The sequence below is a fragment of the Neofelis nebulosa genome, chromosome 5 (genome assembly GCF_028018385.1).
Source record: "Neofelis nebulosa isolate mNeoNeb1 chromosome 5, mNeoNeb1.pri, whole genome shotgun sequence".
Taxonomy (NCBI): domain Eukaryota; kingdom Metazoa; phylum Chordata; class Mammalia; order Carnivora; family Felidae; genus Neofelis; species Neofelis nebulosa.
The window spans coordinates 67,187,537-67,208,698 of record NC_080786.1 but is presented as its reverse complement, the minus strand read 5'-3'; the positions used below and the strand labels follow the sequence as shown (position 1 = coordinate 67,208,698).

Genomic DNA, 21,162 nt, shown 5'->3' with positions numbered 1-21,162 from the left:
GGAAATACATGTTTACATCTTTCTGGAGAGCATTTTGCAGTAAGTATCAAATGTCTAAATCTTCATCATTTTTAAGTTTTAAAATTTACTTTATAATCTGGTATATAAAGAGTTGTGTTTAGCTCAGAACTGTTTATATGGTGGAAAACCATCCTAAATGTTCATAAATATCAGATGCTACAAACACAGTCTGAAGCCACTGAAAATGAGAATGTAACCAATAATTATTGACATAGAAAAATATCCATGGCGGGTACCTGGGTGTCTCAATCTGTTAAGTGTCAGACTTTAGCTCAGGTCATGATCTGGCGATTCGTGGGTTCAAGCCCCACATCCAGGTCTGTGCTGACAGCTCAGAGCCTGGAGCCTGCTTCAGATTCGGTGTCTCCCTCTCCCTCTGCCCCTCCCCCACTCATACTCTGTCTCTGTCTCTGTCTCTCTCTCTCTCTCTAAAAAATAAAATTAAAAAAATATGTATCCATGGCAAGGGGTTAGATAAAATATGAATATATTTTGCATGAAGACTCATTAAAAAAAAACTATCTTTCTACTCATCTGTCTCTCTTTTTACCTACCTATACATACACATACACACAGAGATACACAGGTATGGAAAGTTATACTAAAAGATCAATACAAGTTATCTGTGATTAGCAAAATTAAAGGAAAGCTTTTTTTTATTTTGTGTATTTGTCTATATTATCTGAATTATTTATGTGTAAAAATAAGACTGTTTAAAGGATTATTTACAATGTAATTTCAAATTTCAAACTGGACAAGAAAAAGTAAATCTTGACATTTTCTAAAAGCTTAAAAACAATGTGTAGATAGTCATCATAATCAGTGTTTACACCAAGTACAATCTACAGCAAGTTTTACTGTTTTTTTTTTAAGTGTCAGACTAAAAATTCTAGAAAAATATCTTGAGGATTTCTTTCCCACATGAAATGCTACCTAAGGATCTACTAAATAGTCTTTCTGCTGCCCTTATCCCTAGTGTTTCACTTTGTGGCTTTATATCTCCAATAAAAGATCTTACTGGCTTTAAGTTTCTTTTCTTTGAAAATTATTTTCTGCTAGGTCTTAAGAAAATAAAGTGGAACTGTGGTTTGCATCTTATTTGAGAAAGATAGATAACCTTGAGTCTTAAACCTTCTCTGGCATTTTCTTGATCTTCACTAACCATGACCAAGGTAGAATGGTCTCATCTGCAAATTACTAAAAATAATCAGCTCTGGGAAGTGACCTTGGATGAAGCAATGTTAAATTGGCCAGGAAATTTTTTTGAGGCATCACTGTTATTAACTCGCAATTTTTTCATTTCACTCTGCTACTGATGCTTGGCAGGTTATAATTTTTCATTTTCGCACTTGGATGAAACTCAGTGAAGTAGAGATTATGGAGATAGTAGTGGAGAATTTTTACAAAGGGATTTCCCCCCTCACTCCATAATATTATATGGCTACAAAATGGATTTCTATTGGAGACAACTTATCAGTTGAAGATACGTAATCAGATTGTTAAGATAACAGTATGACCTACACCATATTTAAAAATTTTTTAAAGTGCTGCCTTCTGTATACAGAGTTGATGTTATGACCAATTTATATACTTGGAAACATTTCCTTAGTGGAGATGGTTTAGGCTGATTCTTCTTTGACAACTCCATGCTTTCAAGAGTTTATTTGCTGGGATTAAAGAAAATGTCTATGAAAACAGAAAACACTTCTTTATACAGAGATGTCCAGTGACACAGATTGGAAATAAACTTGTACTACTATTAATGAACTAGGAGCTAATTTTAGATAGGTGGCATCTATTTTTGGTGCATCCTTCCTCCTTCTTTACCTCCATAAAACCAGTCACAGTGCCTACTGCCACAGACCACTGGTCTGGTGATGACCACTTATATCCAGATTCTTCCAGAATCTCCTTTCAGCATGCTATTCACTAGCCATCTTATGATAGGCACTAAATAGGTAAGTTGTTATCCCCTCAAGCAAAAGAGGACAGAATATTCATTTTAAAAATAAAGAATACTATAATAAGGAACATAGTAAATCAGAGAACAAATTTGAGTTTGGCAATATCCCTTAAATCCGAAGACAATATTTAAATGGGTAGCTAGAATAGAGACTTAGAGACCAGTCTCCTCCAGTCTTAAAAAACTAAGAAATGTAGGGGTGCCTGGGTGGCACAATCAGTTGAGCGTCCAACTCTTGATCTTGGCTCAGGTCATGATCTTGTGGTTTGTGGGTTCGAGGCCCGCAACGGGCTCTATACTGATGACGCGAAGCCTGCTTGGGATTCTGTCTCTCCTTCTCTCTGCCTCTCCCCAGCTTGTGCTCTCTCTCTCTCTCAAAATAAATTAAAAATTTTTTAAAAATTAAAAAAAATGAGAAATGCCTACTTGAGTCACTAATTCCCTTAACTTATTTTGATTTGATCATTAGTATCCAATTGCACCCAGGGTAGTGTCAAGCTAGAATACCAAACCAGGGACAACTATTTACTAGGACAACCATTACTTTCTTCCTGAAAATCTTTATGTGTCATCACCATGTTACTTAAAAAGAAAATCAGGGCTGCCTGAGTGGCTCAGTCAGTTAAGCACTGGACTCTTGATTTCAGCTCAGGTCATTATCTCACCATCATGAGATCAAGCCCTGAGTGCAGCTCCACCCTGGGCATGGTACCTGCTTAAGATTCTCTGTCTTCCTCTCCCTCTGCCCCTCCCCAACTTGTGCACACCCCCCCAAAATAAATAAATAAATAAATAAATAAATAAATAAATAAATAAACAAACAAACAAATAAATATTAAACTGCTACTGTCACCCAGAACATTTGAATTTGTGGTCTTGTATCTAATTGTAGAATAAAATATTTTGTTCCCCTAAGAAAACTGATTTAAACACTATTTCACCACAGACATTATAATTACCTCACAATATAATTTTCATATAAATGGGACTGCTAGCTATCTTTTTTTTGTCTAACCACTGGCAAAATATGTAAATTGACAGAAGAGCTGCATAGCAAAGGGCTTCCTTAGAGTGACTACAGCATCTTAGCGTTGAACAGATCAAATGCTTTTACAGCAACAGTTTAGAGTAATATTTTGTTTTTAAGTGAAGTTCCAAAATGATATACAGAAATGAAATTAACCATTTCATTGAGATAAAGAGGTAAAGTTTCCAATCTAAAATTTTTAAAAAGGAGGATTGGGGGGAGCCTGGGTGGCTCAGTCGGTTAAGCGTCCGACTTCAGCTCAGGTCACGATCTCGCAGTCCGTGAGTTCGAGCCCCGCGTCGGGCTCTGGGCTGATGGCTCAGAGCCTGCAGCCTGCTTCTGATTCTGTGTCTCCCTCTCTCTCTGCCCCTCCTCCGTTCATACTCTGTCTGTCTCTGTCTCAAAAATAAAAATAAACGTTAAAAAAATTACAAAAATAATAATAATAAAAAAGAGGATTGGTAAGATGATAATATCAAACATACACCTTTATTAATCTGCATGATGCACAGTACATGCTAAAGTTTTAAGAAATATAATTAAGTTATTTTAATACAAATAATGAAGGTAAAACAAAGATGATACATTTTAAATGTAATACAGTTCCTTAATTAATTTTGCACGTTTTAATAGACATGTTTAATAAAATGTTTTTGTTATAAATACTAATTAATAGCAAATAGTCCACCAAATAGCATATAGTCAATAATAAGATATTTGTTTTTCTATCAGCCTCTGAAGTGGAAAAAAAGGGAAAAAAAAGCAGGAGGAAGAGGGACCAAAGGAAGAGACTGTTCCTTCCTTTCTTTCTCTAAAGCTCTAGAGAGACAAATACAATGCTCCAAAGATTAGAATCAGGTCTACTCTTGTCCTACTGGGCAGGCCCCATTTCAAGCAAAAGGTAGAGTAGTTTGGCTTGTTCCTCTATAAAAGCTGGTAACACAGAGAAAGTTAGCCTAGATTTTCTATGCATTAAGGTAGCAGCATTTGGTGCACAAGCTACAGAGAAACCTATTAAAATTTCCTACTTTTGAAAAATAATGTCAAGATTCATCATTTATATTGTGAAAATTGCTGATTTGACCCTTCCACAGAAAATACTGAAAATTGAAAGACTAAATAGCATACAATCATTCATCCTAGCAGTAAGTAATAAGAAACAAGGATGGAATATATTTTATTAGAAGATCTACTACAATAGGAGTACTTTATATTTTAATAATAAAAGGAAATTCTTAGCCATAACTTGGACATATTTTTATTCTTGCAAAATTATTAAATTTTTAAAATCAATCCATTTTGTTATTCTTGTATTACAAGACATTCCATAAAATGTTCACCACTTCAAGGTAATTCTATTTGTTCAAAATTGCATTCTTTTTAAAATAGCATTTCTAGTATTAAGGGAAATAAGCAAAATCTCAGTTGGTCATTTTTTGTTTTAAGTAGTCAAATTATTAAATTAAAATTCAAAAAAGGCATTTTTAAAGGAAAAGTAGTTTGAACAATTACCTTTCTTATCAATAAGGTAAACTGAGCCAAATCGTCAAAAATAAGTATTACCTATTACTAACTTTTGTTTTTATCATAGACTGAGGTAATATAAACAAAAATATAAATAGTTAAGTTATAGTTAGACTTTCTTAAGGAACACTGATATCAAGGACTACTTACAGCATCTGGAAAATCCTTTTGTAGATGCAGAAATACAGCAGACATCTTTGGTACCATTACAGTACTGAGACATGCCGCCTGAGGGGTAGGAAACGCTGCCTCATGCCCTATAACTTGTGTCTTCAACTTTCAGAAACTGGACGGACTAGGCATGTTAAATATTTCCTTATTACCTTACCTTTATATTTTTTTAAGAAAAGCCAAGAAAAACATCCAGTGCCTTGTTTTATTCATGAGACTGTGCCAGAAATCATTAATAGAAATAAATAGAAATAAAGTTAGGAAATCTCAGCCAAAGCCAAAGATTTCTCTAGACTTTAGTCTTCTCTCTTGAGTGTAGCTATATGTATGATGCAACCCTCACTTTATAATGCACAGACATGTTCAATACTAAAATGACTGTATTAACAGAAAAAAAAGTCATAATACTCTGCCTCTGAAATACCAAGGGCGAAGAAGATCTATGAAATGGACAAGAGTGCTTCAATTTAAGTAACACCAGAATTAAACAGCATAGAGAGAGATGATTAGAGCTCAAGAAACTTTTCTCTCATAGCTGTTTAGGCATTCACTTTCCCTTACTTTCCCTTGCTTTTGAATGGACTCCCCCACCCCTCCTGCGCTGTCAAAGTTTTCTATGAAAAACACCAAGATTATTTTTACTTATACCAAGTATTTTGAGTGCCTAAGACTTGCGCACACACTTAGAAAGTATAACATGTTACTGTGAAGTTGGAAAAAGGATTATTCTCCCCAATCAACAGGTTCTTTAATTCAAAACAGTAAAATATAATATAATATAGTATAATATAATATAATATAATATAATATATAATATATATACACAGTGATAACTAATAATAGATATGAAAATGATTTACTAATGAAAAATAGAGCTAAGAAAAAAGATTTGAGATAATTTAATGACCACAAATAATGTGTATCAAAAATGCTATATCAGTTTTTAATTACTTATCATAATGCATTTACTAAATGAATATAATGGCATTTTAGAAAAGAGAAATATTTCAGGTAGGATAGCAGGAAAAAAACTTAAGCAGTTAAAAAAATAAAAAAGAGATTTTTGTCTTTCAAATAAGTCACAGGTGAAGCTGACGTTGCTGTATGGACTACACTTTAGAATCACTGACTTAGGGATTCCTCTATGTTTGAGATTGTTCAGCATAGATGAGGTAGACACTCAAACTGTAGAAGATCTGAGGCAGGAGACTATGTGAGAATAGCTATTTCAGAGACTGAAGGTACATGGTACAAACAAATCATGACAAAATGCTACCTAGCATCTTCCTAGGTGTCACATGTGTGGGAAGAGGGGTGAGGAAGAGGTCCTCGTGCTGCCCTCATGAAACTTGAAGGATTGGGACCTGAAAGAAGTCACTCTAAAAAAAGCTCTGGCCACTGATTTTGCTATGGATCTCATCCACTCAGCTTAAGACCTGAATAGGAAAAAGATAAGCCTCCCCAAACAAGAAGGAATTCTCCAGCACACTGCCTCCAGACTGTATCTGCACCGTTAGCTCTCCTGGGCTTCAAGCCTGCTGGCCCATACTACAGATTTGGGCTTGCCAGCCTCCATAATCACACCATCCATACTCTGTTGTCTGTCTTTAGCCAAATTTCCTTATCTCTGTCTTTGACATCTGTTTGAGTACACCACTGAGCGATCCTGCATGAATTTCTAAGTATGAACATCTTTTGGAGATTCTTTGCCAAAAACAGGAATTTAAAAAAAATGAGCAAAGGGAAAGGAGCCAAGTATAATTTACTCATATTTTATTTAAATCCACCCTGTTTTTAAAAGTTAAAAAAAAGGCCTAATCAAATATCTGCCTCGTTCTTGGGCTGAAGCACAGTCTATAGCATATCTTTTATCTTGGTTGGGCTGTAATACATTTTTGAATTCTAGTAAGGAGACTGAACCAATAATCAAAAGCTCCAACAAACAAAAGCCCAGGACCAGAGGGTTTCACTGGTGAATTCCACCAAATATTCAAAGAAGATTTAATGCCTATCCTTCTCAAATTCCTCCAAAACAATGAAGAGGAGGGAATGCCTCCAAACTCATTTTATGAGGCCAGCATTATCCTGATACCAAAACCAGACAAGGACACAAAAAAAGAAAGAAGGAAAGTTAAAAGAGGAGAGGGGAGGGGAAGAAGGAGAGGGGAGTGAAGGGGAGAGGAAGAGATGGGGGAAGAGAGGAAATTAGGCCAATATCCTTGATGAACATAGATGCAAAAATTTCAAAATGTAGCAGAACAAATTCAACAATATATTAAAAGAATCATACACCATGACCAAGTGGCATATTGGGATTTATTTGTCTCACCTACTGAGAACAACCCTTCTGAGAACAAACATGAACATTTCTGCAAAGCAACATTGCTAATTAAACAATACCTAACAGGCCAAAGTTAACTATCAAGAGATATTCACCAAAGTAATCCCACTGCCACTTTTGCTGAGTTGTGGGAAGAAGCAAACCCTCATGGCTCTGGAAAAATGAAAAATTCATATAAAAAGTAATTTTAATTTCTTAAGTTACAGCTCTAAATATTTCTGAGACTTCTCAACTCTGACCTTCAACTCCAGCAGCAGTGCTCTTCTTCAGTCACCCCATTCCCAAGGTCACATCCTGGGCCACCATCACCTCAAACAGCTTAAATTTCCCACTGATTATAGTCCTCATCATTCCAAAAATCTTACTCCATTGCTACTGATACCTTTGATCTTGAAACTCACTGGAGTTTCTGATGCTCTGACCACCTCTACTTTCTTGGAGGTCATCATCCACTCCCCACCCCACCCCAGCTCTGCCATGTCCCTGTCTAAATACCTTCTGATCCAACCTAGACTTTATGGCACATCATTTCAACAAATTTCTTATCAAAAATCCATTCCCTCTGCTCCAGCCCTGCTAACAAAGGCCTTTCTCAGACCTATCATTTGCCCTCTATGCTCCTGTGCCCAGATTCCTGAAGACTAATGCAGACACCATGCTAAAAATACACTGCCTCTCACCCCAGCTGAGCTCTCCAGGCCACTGAGCTCCCCTTTGGTTGGTCGTCTTTTCCATTCCCCTCAGTGACTATCCCTAATGTCCATTATTCTCTCCAGCACTGTATCTCATCCCAAACCTCTTCTCCTTTAGCAAATAGTTCCTCAGAGTATTATCAAAAAGCATCTTTCTCACTCTCCATTTCCCAGAGATATATTTACCTAGAATCATGCCATCTTTTCCTCATGCCCTAAAGGAAGAAACTTCTACCTTAGGCTGGTCCCTCCATCTGTACTTTAAATCCCATTCGCTCTCAGTTACTCAAGATCTTTATATTATCAATTATCTTTTCTCTTTGCTGCATCATCAACTTCCTCTCAACTAGATCCTTCCTTCAGCAACATATAAATATGTTCACATTTCTCCCAGCATAATAAAAATCCTACCTTTGACTTATGCTTACTTCTTCCCTTCCCAAGTACCCTTTTGTAAGTATACTCCCTGTCTCCATATCCCTTTTTGCATCTCTCAACCTTTTGCAATTTGCTGCTACTTCAACCACACTATTGGTATTACTCTCACTAAGATCATTTAAATGACTTTCAAGTTTCTAAGTTTAAAGGCCAGGTTTCCATTCTCTTACTTGAGCTCCCTACAATATTTGATACTACTCATCAATTTCCCCTCTTCAAGTGCTCTCCTGGTTTAAATTTTTTTAATGTTTATTTACTTTTGAGAGAGAGAGAGAGAGAGAGAGAGAGAGAGCGAGCAGGGGAGGGGCAGAGAGACAGGGAGACACAGAATCGGAAGCAGGCATCAGGCTCCGAGCTGTCAGCACAGAGCCTGATGCAGGGCTCGAACCCATGAACCATGAGATCATGACCGGAGCCAAAGTCAGATGCTCAACCGACTGAGCCACTCAGGCGCCCCATCTCCTGGTTTTAGAGTAACATTATCCCTTGTTTCTCTTCTTCTCTAACTAGTTTTTCTGTTTCCGGGATTCTTCTTCCTACACGTATCAAAAAAAAAAATGTTTAAAAACACACTGAATGGCATCCCAGTGGATCTTTCTGGGCTGAGCCACATATAGCAGGGCTCTGTCATGACAATATCATGCAGGTTGTGACTGTGAGCACTCACAGCCCCATGGGCTTTAATAGTCTGTATGCCATAATCGTGGAGTTTGGTGGCAATGTCACTTTACACGAAGTCATATATGGTGCTATCAGCTGCCCTGAGAAAGAGAAAGGGGGCTTCACTGCTGTGCCAGAAAACAATTAAATTTGGGAAAGTATATACTGTCATACACCTAGGGAAATAAGGATTCCCTAGATGTTTGATGGCCTGCTTTTCCGTCACTCGTAAAGTATTGTGCACTTGGCCCTGAGGCTTGCTAACATTTTGATTAGTGAGCAAGATGCCTGCAAAATTGGTGACTAGTTGCTTCAAGAAGCTGGAAGATTCGCTGTGTTTCCAGAGACTTCTTACCATCTAGAGAACACATACATCCACCAAGCCCCAGAGCTCCTGAAAGACCATAACACCCAAAGTTGACACCTATTCTTCTATCATTCTCTAGTAAATGACCACGAAAGAGATGCCTTACTCAGGGGAGCATCAGTATGTGCTCTACACCATAGAGGCCTATTATCTTCATCCATTTCTCTCAGCAGCTGTCTTCACAGACTCCATCTCTGGGAAAAGACAAGATCATCTGCTGCTGCTAAGTGCAGAACTTCTGGTTGACTTTAACTCTTTAAAACCTAAATTTGGCTGATTTTAAACCTATATCAAGATAAACTATTGCTTTGTTTCTATTCATTTTTTTTTACTTTATTTAAATCCAAGTTAGTTAACATATAGTGTAATAATGGTTTCAGGAGCAGAATTTAGTGATTCATCACTTACATTATAATACCCAATGCTCATCCCAACAAGTGTTTTCCTACGCCCATCACCAATTTAGCCTATCCCCCCATCCAACACTTCTCCAGCAAATCTCAGTTTGTTCTCTGTATTTAAGAGTTTCTTATCGTTTGCCTCCCTCTCTGTTTTTATCTTATTTTTACTTCCCTTCAGCTATGTTCATCTGCTTTCTTTCTTAAATTCCACAAATGAGTGAAATCATAGGATATTTGTCCTTCTCTGACTTATTTTACTCAGCATAAGACATTCTAGTTCCATCCACGTTGCAGCAAATGGCAAGATTTCAATCGTTTGATCACCAATATTCCATTGTATATATACAGCACATCTTCTTTATTCATTCATCAGTGGATAGATATTTAGGCTCTTTCCATAATTATCTATTCATTTTTAAAGAGGATATAGAAGAAAAATATTTGTAGGAGGGATTTTTAGAAAATAAATTTAAAACTCAAAAAAAAGAAAGAAAAAGAATTGCCAGAATGTAAATTTTACATCAATTAAAACTGTTACATTATAACAAAAAATAATAAATATAAATTCAATGCTCCGTAAGCATGATAAATTGACATTAACAGCATATATACTTTACAAATCAGTGTATTTCAATCAACAGATGGCTGCTTTCAAGATGGTATGGGAGGGGCGCCTGGGTGGCTCAGTCGGTTAAGCATCCGACTTTGGCTCAGGTCATGATCTCACGGGGTTCATGGGTTCGAGCCCCGCGTCGGGTTCTGTGATGACAGCTCAGAGCCTGGAGCCTTCTTCGGATTCTGTGTCTCCCTCTCTCTCTGCCCCTCCCCTGCTGATGCTCTGTCTCTCTCTGTCTCAAAAATAAATAAACATTAAAAAATTTTTTTTAATTAAAAAAAAAGATGGTATGGGAAAGGAATGGAGAGGAAAACACTGATCTTTCTTTATTTTTTTTGAAGTTTATTAATTTTTGAGAGAGAGAGAGAGACAGAGTGTTAGTGGGGGAGGGAGACACAGAATCTGAAGCAGGTTCCAGGCTCTGAGCTGTCAGCCCAGAGCCCAATGCAGAACTTGGACTCACGAACCTCGAGATCATGACCTGAGCCAAAGTAGGACACTTAACCAACTAAGCCACCAGGTGGCCCAGGAAAATGCTGATCTTAAGCGTGCATTAAAGTCTTCTACACTGTTCCAGGGGACACAGTATATTCTTTACAAAATATAAAACTAAACCAAAATTAATTAAACTCAACATGATCATAAAATATCCATCTTACATGAGTAATCTTTAAAAATGTAAGAATTTCTTTAAAAAGGAAGAGAAAATTAAAACTAAACTAAGTAAAAGACATGAAAGAATAAAGAATACAATAGAAATCAATGAAACTGAAAATAATAGAAGAATTTAATTAAACCATAAACTGATTCTTTGAAATAATCAAGAAAAAATAGCCAGACGGGGGGTAAAAAAAGAGAGAAGACACAGATTTTTCACTTTCAGGAATCAGAGATATGGCATCATTCCAAATGCTACAGCTATTACTTAAGAAAATATCATGAAAAACTTTACACCAATAAATTCTACAACTTAGATAAAACTGAAAAAAATGGTTTCAAACTGTCAAAGCTCACTCAAGAAGAAACAGGTAGCCATTTATACCTCTGTACCTTTTACAGAAATTGTATCTGTAGCTAACACCCTATCCACAAGTAAAAATCTACACCCAGACAGCTTCACCAGAAAAGTTTCCTAAATATTTATGGAAGAGATAATCTCAACACCAAACAAAATCGTCCAGAAAACTGAGGAGGAGGAATATTTCCCAATTCATTCTATAAAACTATCATTACCCTACTACAATTATGTTGCAAGAAAAAGATAATTGAGACCAATATGCCTCACTTTAAAAAATGCAAAACTTGAAAACAAAATTTAGGCCAATGGAAACCAACAATATATAAATGATGGAGTGGGGTTTATTCATTTACCCCAGAAATGCAAGGTTGGCTTAACATTCAAACAGTAATTAATATAGTTCACCATATTTCAGACTGAAAAAAGAAAAACAAGATCATTCTAATGTATGCATAAAAATTATATAACAAAATCCCTTATCCATTCATGCTAAAAATTTTTAGCACATCTGGAATAACAGAGAATTTTCTCAGCCTGATAAAGGGCATTGACCAAAAATCCTCCATTTAACATCACACTTAATCTCTTTTCCTAAGATCAAGAAAAACATAAAGATGTTTGTCACCACTTATATACAACATCACTCTGGAGATTCAAGCTAGAGCAGTTGTAAGTGTGTGTGTGTGTGTGTGTGTGTGTGAGAGTTGAGGGGAATGGGGAGTCTAAAATAATAAAAGGATAGGGTGCCTGGGTAGCTCAGTCAGTTAAGCTTCTGACTCTGGATTTTGGCTTAGGGCATGATCTCACAGTTTGTGGGTTCGAGTCCCATATTGGGATCCATGCTGGCAGCACGGAGCCTAAGACATTCTCTCTCTCCCTCTCTCTGCCTCTCCCCTGGTCATGTTCTCTCTCAAAATAAATAAAGCTTAAAAAAAAATTTAATTAAAATAATAAAAGGCATTCAGATTGGAAAGGAAGAACTAAAACTGCCTTTGCAAATAATCTTATAGGACATGATAATCTATACAAATAATCCAGTGGAATCTACAACAAAAAACAAATACTAGAAATAATGAGTTTTAGCATGGTAGTAAGATCCACGGTCAACATATAATATATAAAAAGAACTGTATTTCTATAAGCTAGTAATGAATCATCATAAATTCAAATTTTGAAAAAAAATGCCCTTAACACATATAAAAAATATGAAATATTTAGGACAAAATAAGTAACTCTGACAAAATGTACAAGACTTGTGAAATAAAAACTGTAAAATATTGCTAAGAGAATTTAAAGAAGACATCTGTACACAGAGAGGCATGCCTTATCCATAGGTCAAAAGAAACAACAATGTGAAGATGTCAATTCTCCCCAAATTGATACGATTCAACATATCCCAGAACAAAATCCTAGCTGGATTTTTGTATTAAATTGAAAGCTGATGCTAAAACTCATGTAGAAATGCAAAGGGCCTAGAATAACCAAAACAACTTTGAAGAACAAAACTGTAGGGCTTTTAATCAAGTAGAACTATCTACTTGATTAAAAGATTTTATTATATAGCTAGTAATCAAGAAAGCATAGTAGTGGCTCAGACAGAGATAAGCAAATAGATCAACGGAACAAAACAGATATTCCAAAAAGAGGCATATATATATATATGCCATATATATATATATATATATATATATATATATATGGACAACTGATTTTTTTACAAAGGCAAAAAAGGCAATTCACTGGAGAAAGAATAGTCTTTTGAACAACTGATGCTGAAACAAGTGAAAATCACTATACAGAAAAAAGAAAAATAAAAAAAGTTGATCCATGCCTTAATCCTTATATAAAAATTACTCATAATGAATCACAGACTTAAATTCTAAAAAATTAAAACATTTAGAATAATGCATAAAAGAAAACCTTGTGCGCCTGATGTAGACAAAGATTTCTTAGTATGATACTGAAAAAGCATAATCTATAAAAGAACAAAATGACAAATTGGATTTCACCAAAATCAAAAACTTCTATTCGAAAGACCGTTAAGAAGAATGAAAAGACAAGCCACAGACTAGGAAAATATATTTGCAAGACACCTATATGATAAAGAATTTGTATCTAAAATGTATAAACTCTTAATTGAAAATTTGGCCAAAGATTAAAACAAACACATTATCAAGAAATATAAATGGATCACAATAAGCAAATGAAAAGATACTTAACATCATTAGTCATAAGAGAAATGAACATTAAAACCACAAAGATATACAATTATACTTCTCTAAGAATGGCTAAAATTAGAAAGCCTGGCCATGGAAAGTGGCAACAAAACTGAGGAGAACCTGAAAATCTCATATATTGCTGACTGGAATGTAAATGATACAACTACTTTGGAAAACAGTTTGGCAGTTTCTTAAAAACTTATACACAGACCTACCATATAGCCCAGCCATTCCACTCCTAGATATTTCCCCAAGAGAAATAAAAGCAGAAGCCCAGATATAATCTTGTATGTGAATGTCCATAGTAGCTTTATTTATAAGAGCCAAAAACTAGAAGATCTTAAATGTTTATCAACAGGTAAATAAACAAATTGTATCATGTTCATATAATAGAATGTTTCTTCAAAGAAAATAAACTATTAATATACACAACAATACAAGTGTTATATCAAAACTATACTTCAGGAAACACAAAACAGCACATACGATATTATCCATTTACACAAAATTATGGAAAATGAAAACCAATATATAATAACAGAAAGCATATCAGTGGTTGCCCAGGGAAATAAAGGCAGGGGCAGGAACAGGAGGAACTACAAACAGGCCTGAGGAAACTTTTGGGCCTGATGGCTATGTTCACTATAATGTGGTTATGATTTCACTGGTATGTTAATATGTCAGAATTCACAAACTGCATACTTTATATGTACCTTATTGTATGTCACTCATACCTCAATAAAGGTAAAAATAAAGCTCTAAAAACATAAAAAAGAAATAAGGCCTCTAAAATGTTAGGATTCACTGATTTTCACTTGAACCATTAAACATGTGTACATTGAAATGTTCATTTTCATTCCAAAGATACTATTTGCCAGGTTCATCTTTCAGTTGTTGATATAAAAGACTCCAGCACCAAAAAATGTTAGATATTCAATACATGGTCACTTATTTTATCCAAAGTCCTCTAATTTTCATAATCATCACAAGCAATCAGCAAGGGATGAAACTATCATTTATTCACTAGAAAAATACTTACTGAGTGTTACAGTCTGTGCTAGGTAATAAAATACAGTAAATAAAAATGAGTTTCCACCATCAAGAAGGTCATGGTCTAGTGGGGAAGATAGGAATTTTTGAAGCTAATGTTCAAAAGATGTGGCAAGTGCAATATTAAAGATATGCAGAAGTGTGTTCATGGCATAATGTGAGCAAGGAAGAGGCATACCTAACTGGCTGGGGGCAATAAATACAATGCAGGCTAGGGGAGGGAAAGCTTTGCAAAGGAAGAAACTTCTAAACCATATGTAAATAGTAACATTAAGATAACATGATAATTCAGTTACAAAAATAAATCTCTTCCTTTTAGTACCTTTTAGTACCTACTGACATGTTCCTTTAAAAGAGAAGGGATGACTCTGAAAGGTAGTACCTGTGTGCATATCACCCGTACTTCCAAAATATTAAAATATTTTGGCAAAATAATGGATAAAATGTTAAGAAAAGATTCTAGATAAGAATATAAAGGTAAAGGTTTTTAGTAATAGCTTTAATAAATAATTCACTTTTTTATTCATGTGCAAGTAATGGAACAGATATATAATAGAGCTAGGACAGAGAATGCATCTGTATGCTGGCCTTACTATTTTAATTACTTAGGATGAATTTATTCTTTAAAGAATATATTCAGTCTAAATCTTACTACCAATAGATTCATGCTTAACTTCTTGTAGTATTATAGACCTTGAGGAGTTCCACAAGAATTGTGGAACTTATGAAGGTAAAGAAGAATAGTAATGGAAGTATTCTAACATGATTTGGGTTCCATGTTATTTAAATATTCTATTATTGCAGTATCCATCAGAATAACAACACTATAGCTAATCTCATCAAGGTCAAGGATAGGAATAAGCTGAGATAAAAACTAGAATTTATCACTGCTTTAACTGAGGATATCTAAAAGATCAATAATTCCACCTTGAATATTGAACAGATCCTGTCTACATATATAGATGGCCAAATAATCCTTTCCTTTACCCACTTCTAATACATGCATGTGTTGGAATATATATATCCAATATATATATATATATATATATATATATATATATATATATATATATGTAATATGTAAATGTGTATGTATATATATATATATACACATACACATTTACATATGTGTATGTATATATACACACACACTCTCACATATATAACATCAGCTGGCATCAATGAATACATGCCTTTAACATTAGGAGAGAATTCTCTATCCCACGATCTAGGCAAAGGAAAAATAAATCTTTACAGTTTTATGATCATGCAAATAGCCAAGAAATGAGTCAAATATTATCAACATCTAACGTCAACACTGAGGGAGCCAAAGTGCTAATGGAAGTTACATTTTCTCCTTGGCATATTTAGTGTTCTAAGAGTGTCCAATATGTTCATAGTATATCAAATGAGAAAATTTCAGGCAGTAGAGACAGTATGTACATAGAATGAGCTGAGAAATACTGAGGGATATCTAATGAGGTTATGGAACAATCAGTGCAGCTTGCCTGCTGACTGTTCATTAGCCACCCTAAAAGAGCCAGAGGTGCCCCCTCTTCCTGCCAGCAGCTGCTGAACCAAAAGGAAGAAACACTGGAGTTCAAGAGCACAAACATCATACAATCAGAAAATGTTAGAGCTGGAAAGGCTCTAAAAGGTCACATAGTAACAGTGTCCAAATCAGTAGGTCATGGTTACACTTCAGTGATTCTATGAACCTCTTGAAATTATATACAAAGATCTGTGTACACATGCAGAAGAACCATTTATCTAGTTGAATCATTTCATTTAATGGATGGGGAAACAGTTCCACTGATACTCACAACTCACTAGTACTAAATCAGAGACAAGATTTCTTGAGTCCCAGCTATTTGTTTTTGCTAACACACCAAGTATTAAGTATTAAAAATCTTAACTGCAGCAGAAAAAGACAGACAGCTGCAATCCCTAATCTGAGATTTTCAAAAATATTCAACACACCCTGTGTAATCACTCAATAAACTCTCCAAGAGTCCATTTATACTGCCCTTCCTTGTCAAAGTGCCAAACATAACCTGTGTGATATTTGTGTTCTGGCAGCCCTTGCAAGTGAATCAATATCTGACACAAGTAGCTGCTCATGCCCTACTGGCATCTCAGAAACCAAAGGTAGTCTGTCAGAACACTCAAGGAAGAAATTAGAGGATACAAAAAGGTTTGAGAATATAAGTGTTCAAGGGCAGAGCTATGCAGTAACTTATACTGCCTTGTGTATAGTTGATGCTCAGCAAATGTTTGCTGAACTGAATTGAACTGATGTGTAAACCATCTGACAAATGGTCACCCTGACCATTACCAAAGGAGGAAGAATTCTTGCTCAAGAATTGCTTCCCTTATGAATACACTAAGGCTATTTTTTTTTTAATTAGCTTTCCTTAAGCAACTCCATACATATTCACCAATGTTTCAGTTATTCCAAAATACCTCTGATTTTACAAACAGAAGCCAGGGCTTTACAAGTTCGATAAATTTACAAGACTTTCTCTCAGTGTTGCTGATATCTAGATCTAGACCTAGATATAGATATATAGATGAAATCTCTCTAGTAAGATATTTTGGCTAATAAGAATCTCTCATCAAATTAATTAACATCATTAGATTCACTTTCAGATGGTTTGACAGTGGTCTTTGGGGTCTAATAACATATTGCTAATGTGGGCAAGCTGCCACTGGACTAAATATGGTTTTGTACAAAGTAAATTCTCCATCTCAAATATAAATAAAGTGTTTTCCTCTGCAAAACCTGCTTCTTTCCCTATTAACTACTGTGATTAGAAGCATATTATCTAGTCCCCAGTCCAAAAAGTTTACTAAACTTTTCTCTTACCTAAAACATCTACTGAATAAGGATACCCAAATATATCTTATCTATCAAATTCACAACTTCCTTTTTCCATGGCCAATGCTTTCTTATAGGCCCTCATCAGCATGAGCCAGAACTCACAATTCTTGCTACCTTTAATTGTTCCCATTCTAGTTATTCCTTCAATGACATCAGAATTCATTTTCTAAAAAGCAAATTTAATCATTTTTACTCTTGCCTGAAACCTATTAGTGGCCTCCTACTGCATTCAAGTAAACTCAGATTTTTACCTTAAAATTAAAGGTAATTAAAGCTTGGTGTTCTTTCCATTCTCTTGTGCGGCAACCCGTAACATCTCCTACAGGCTCTTTTAAACATCCTGCTTAGAGACCTTGTCAAGGTTCTTCATGTCAGCCTATTTTCTTTATTCTCTTAACTTTTAGCATATACTGTACCCGCTCTGTAAAACACTCTCTGACACTTTTTCCATGAGGCTTAGACGCTATCCTTCCTTCATGGCTTAGGCAAAGGCTGCAAAAAGAACCTTACCTGTCTCCCCCACAGGAAGTCAATTATTTGCTTTCCAATCTAGCATTTTATCCATATTTCTATCAGCACATTTAAAACAATATTTTATGAAATATACATACTGAAGTAAAATATATTACCTGAACAAAATGAAAGTCAATTAAATATCAGTACCTGATAAAGATATCTAGAATCCCCAAATATGCACACTTCCAACATCCCCATGGGCCAATGGAGGAATAACAAGGAAAATCAGGAAACATATTGTATTAAAAAATAATAAATACATGTTAGATAAAATTCATGAAATGGGGTGACAACAGTGAAAATCAGAGTGAGAACCTCCAAAAGCCTCTCCTACATAAAACCAACAAGAGAACTGGCAAAATTGTTAGAATCAACTTTTTCAAAACTCAAAATACCAAAGGCTTGCAGCATTCTTGTGAATGTTTATTCAAGAAAAATAACTGATCTCAGTAAAAACAGTGATCTTTGAGGAATTTGAATTTGCCCTACTCCTTTCCCCCATTAGTTGAAAACTAAGCACACGTATTTTGTGGTGAATACTAGAAGACAGGCCACCTCTAAAAAAAAGAAAAAAAAAAAAAAAGCAGTATGGGTCTGGAGCATCTTCAAACTCTCATTCCCAAAGAAATGTCATGATATGACCTATTTTATGGTTCCTAGAAGACTCATTTCAAGTTTCTCTATATTTGACCTAAATTAGATCTCACCCAGTGGGAAAAGCCTTTTTTTCCAAAGTCGTTTGTTGAAAACAATTACCAATTTGACAGTAAATTTCATATATTAAAAAAAATAAATAAATAAATAAAAAAAACAATTACAAGAATGTTATTTTAATTTTTTTTAATGTTTATTTACTTTTGAGACAGAGACAGAGTATGAGCGAGGGAGGGGCAGAGAGAGAGAGAGAGACACAGAATCCAAAACAGGCTCCAGGCTCTGAGCTGGCAGCACAGAACCCGATGCAGGGCTCGAACCCACGAACCGTGAGATCATGACCTGAGCCAAAGTCGGATGCTCAACTGACTGAGCCACCCAGGCACCCGACAAGAATATTATTTTAACTTTACAGTTGTCTAAAGCCTCTCATCTTGGCTTACAGATGGCTATCTTCTCTTTGTGTCTTCACATGGTCTTCCTTCTGTCCATGTCTATGTCCAAATTTATAAGGATGCCAGTGATATTGGATTAGGGCCCACCCTAATGACCCCATTTTAACCTAATCACCTCTGTAAAGATGCTATCACCAAATAATGACATGTTCTATGGTACTGGGGGCTAGAATTTCAACATGATTTTTTGTGGGGGCCACAATTCAGCCTATAACATCCCTCCTCAAACATAAAAAAAAGTTGTGCTACGGTTATGTTTTGGGGTCTTTTCAAAATGTTTCGAAATACCGAGCCATATTTTTCAAAGTTTTTTCTATTACCTTTAAAGCATTATATTAAGGAAAAGTCCCTAAAGTCTCTAACTACGCTTTTGAAACTCAATTGTTACAGCAAAGTCAACAGTAGAACTTTGACAGTAGAACAGTAGAAAAAAAGAACAAATGGACTGATTTTAGTCCTGGCTCAGCCATTAACCATTGAATTTTCCCTGTATTTAGTACTTAAATAATGCATACTTTAATTCTTCACCTGGAAAAGGAAGTGGTTGGACTGAATCCCTCTGCAACTCCACAAGACCAAAGACTCTGATTCTATCTTGTCTTATTTTGCTACAGCAATTGGCGGGTTGAAGGTAGACTAGAAATAGTACAAGAACATTTATTTAAATGAAGAGATTAATATAAATTTAGTTGAGTTTGGAAATGTTTGCACAGCTGAAAACCATGAACCTTCCAAACTTCTTGGACAAATTTCATCCATTCTCTGAGGATAGACTGTTTTTGGATTTGTAAATGCACATGAATGTTGCTTTCAGCACAAAAAAAATACCTATGGTAGGTATCCCTCATAACAGTACCTTATGTGACTCCAAAATTATTAAGGTTGAATATTCCAGCAGTCTTTATTTTCTTGAAAATTAGTCCTAGAAAATTAGAACTAATCACAATAGGCTATAGGACTTAAGTTATTAATTTATGAAAATTCCCTTGGATGCTCATAGATTCTATGATAAAATTCAAAGCATCTAGTTATTCACTTACTAAATGGTGTCCACGTATTCTGAACTAGTAAATTAAAAAAGGTATACATCACCATATCCATATTTTAAATACACCACATGAGAACAGAATCAAGAATGAAATGGTCTTTCTTGACACAGGAGAAAGAAACATGCATTTGAAAGAGAATTCATGTCTCCTGATAAAAGTGCTTTTCTAAATTTGATACAGAGCATAATGATCAAAAGTTTCAGGAAAACGTGTTGGAAGAGAATGATTCATATAAACATTCCCTTTGAGAAATAATCATGGACTATTACAACAAAGACTATAGGGTATGTTAGGACAATTTGAAACAACATCAATTCTGGAAGAAAAAAAAAAACATGCCAATATTTCAGAAGCTTGTTTAAGACACAAAGAATCCTTCAGAAGGGACATCTATGTAAAATTACCAGCTGAGATGAATTCTTGAGGATACCAGCTATGTATAATTGGCATTATTTATTTAAACTTAATATAGATATTGGAGAAGAACAAGTGAGCTGACATTGAAAAGCAATTCTGGGGGCGCCTGGGTGGCGCAGTCGGTTAAGCGTCCGACTTCAGCCAGGTCACGATCTCGCGGTCCGTGAGTTCGAGCCCCGCGTCAGGCTCTGGGCCGATGGCTCGGAGCCTGGAGCCTGTTTCCGATTCTGTGTCTCCCTCTCTCTCTGCCCCTCCCCTGTTCATGCTCTGTCTCTCTCTGTCCCAAAAATAAATAAAAAATGTTGAAAAAAAAAAATTTAAAAAAAAAAAAAAAAAAAAAAAAAGAAAAGCAATTCTGTTAATATTCCACACTTGACAATGATAATGATAAATTATTTAAAGAGTGCCATATATATGAAACATTTAAGAGTATAAAATGCATGTTTGGGTTCTTTTTTAAATAACTATGTTAATGAACAGGCTAAGTCTAAAAGGGTTCTTTGACTACCTGAACCTTCTAACCCTCTAAGAGTCACAAATTTTGCTCAGACTGCTGCTGTTGTATAGTCAAAAAGGTACTATAGAGCATAGTAGAGCATGGTGCAGATGGCTATATAATCATGGTCTACAGTTATAAGATTCAGGTAATTGATATAATGGTGAAAAATGATACAGGGTTGAA

At 35.3% G+C, this 21,162-nt stretch overlaps 1 protein-coding gene and 1 pseudogene across 4 annotated transcripts in view; one reads left to right on the top strand and one right to left on the bottom strand.

Annotated features, from left to right (window-relative positions):
- Nucleotides 1–21,162, bottom strand: part of NAALADL2 (N-acetylated alpha-linked acidic dipeptidase like 2) — a 1,364,408-nt gene that overhangs the window by 1,296,037 nt on the left and 47,209 nt on the right. Inside the window, exon 1 of one of the 4 annotated variants that reach the window (XM_058730534.1) lies at nt 9,311–9,380. The exons of the other annotated variants lie outside the window; for them this stretch is intronic. The gene's annotated coding sequence lies outside the window, so the exon portion shown is untranslated. Of the gene's footprint in view, nt 1–9,310; nt 9,381–21,162 lie in introns of those variants that run through there. 4 annotated transcript variants of the gene reach the window in all.
- On the top strand, nt 4,757–9,481 carry LOC131513136 (proto-oncogene serine/threonine-protein kinase mos-like; annotated as a pseudogene).